The sequence below is a fragment of the Stegostoma tigrinum genome, unplaced genomic scaffold (assembly GCF_030684315.1).
Source record: "Stegostoma tigrinum isolate sSteTig4 unplaced genomic scaffold, sSteTig4.hap1 scaffold_50, whole genome shotgun sequence".
In the NCBI taxonomy this organism is placed as follows: Eukaryota; Metazoa; Chordata; class Chondrichthyes; order Orectolobiformes; family Stegostomatidae; genus Stegostoma; species Stegostoma tigrinum.
This window is the reverse complement of record NW_026728430.1, coordinates 3,234,370-3,235,925: the sequence shown is the minus strand read 5'-3', so window position 1 is coordinate 3,235,925 and position 1,556 is coordinate 3,234,370.

The following is a 1,556-nucleotide window of genomic DNA, read 5'->3' as shown; positions in this document are numbered from 1 at the left end:
CACTGAAATTATTTAGGGAAGGAACCTGCCTTCCTCAGCTAGTCTGGCCAAAATGTGAGTCAGGACCCACAGCAATATAGTTGACATTTACCTGCGCTCTGGGCAATTAGGGATGGGTAATATATGCAGATCTAGCCAGTGATTTCCACATCCAATGAATGAATAAAACAGAAAAAAATAAATATCACTAAGGGGTTACTAAAAATGACATCAAATGACCGAAGATGAATGACAAAAGGAAACAAGCTGAGAGCGTAAACACTTATAGTGAACACTTCTACAACTATATTAAGAAGGAAGGTAACAGTAAAAGTAATAGTTGGCCCCTTCGCGGATGAAATTTACGAAATAATACTACGAAATTCAGAAATGGCATTAATCAACACTTTGTCTCTGTTTTCACATTATTAGGTAATAATCTTTTCCACAATACAAGAAACTACAGAAACTTTGATATATTACTATGGCAGGGGAGAAGCTATCAAGTAATCTGATAGATTAAAGGCAGGTAAATACCTAGGACCTGATAGCCTGCATTGTAGAGTGTTCACGGAAGTGGCAGCAGAGATAATGGATGCATTATGATATTCAAAAAAAATCCTTGGATTCTGGAAAGCACCAGTGTATTGGAAACTTTCTAATCTGACACCCTTATTCAAAAATGAGATAGGCAAATGTTGGGACTGTATACACCAGCACGCTTGACCTCTGCAGTGGGGAAGTTGCTGGAGTCAATCTAAAGGACAAGATAACTGAACACTTGGAAAAACAAAAATTAATTCACCACTGTCAACATGATTTCATGAAGGCGAAGTCATGCTTGACAAATCTGCTGGAGTACATTGAGGTGCAACTGGGAAGCTGGATATTGGGAATCCAGTGGGTGTGGTCTATTTAGGCTTCATTGAACTACATTAGACTACATTGAAGAAGGTTCTGCATAAAAGACTGATCCAGAAGCTTAGATCTTATGGAGTTCAGGTAGAGTATTGAGTTGAATCGATGATTGGCTAACTGAATGAAGCTGCGTTAGGGAACTGTAGCTGGAGCTGGATGAACTTTGGAGCATTCGGGAGGCTGAACGGGTAGTTCAGAGGAGTTACAGGGAGGTGGTCACACCTCAGGCACAGGTAGATGGGTTACAGTCAGGGGACAGTAAGGGGGCAGGCAGACAGCGCAGGGATCCCCTGTGGCCATTCCCCTCAATAACAAGTATATCATTTTGGATACTGTTGGTGGGGGTTAACTTTCCAGGAGTAAGCTATGGTGTACAGGTCTCTGGCGCAGAGACTGTTCCTGTTGCTCAGAAGGGAAGAGTGGAGAGGAGAACAGCATTAGTCATTGGGGACTCCACAGTTCGAGGGACAGATAGGAGATTCTGTGGGAACGAGAGAGACTTGTGGTTGGTGTGTTGCCTCCCAGGTGCCAGGCTCCGTGACATCTCGGGTCGTGTTTTCGTGATCCTTAAGGGGGAGGGGTCGCAGCCCCAAGTCATGGTCCACATAGGCACCAACGACCTAGGTAGGAAAAGAGGTGGATTGTGAGGCAGAAATTCA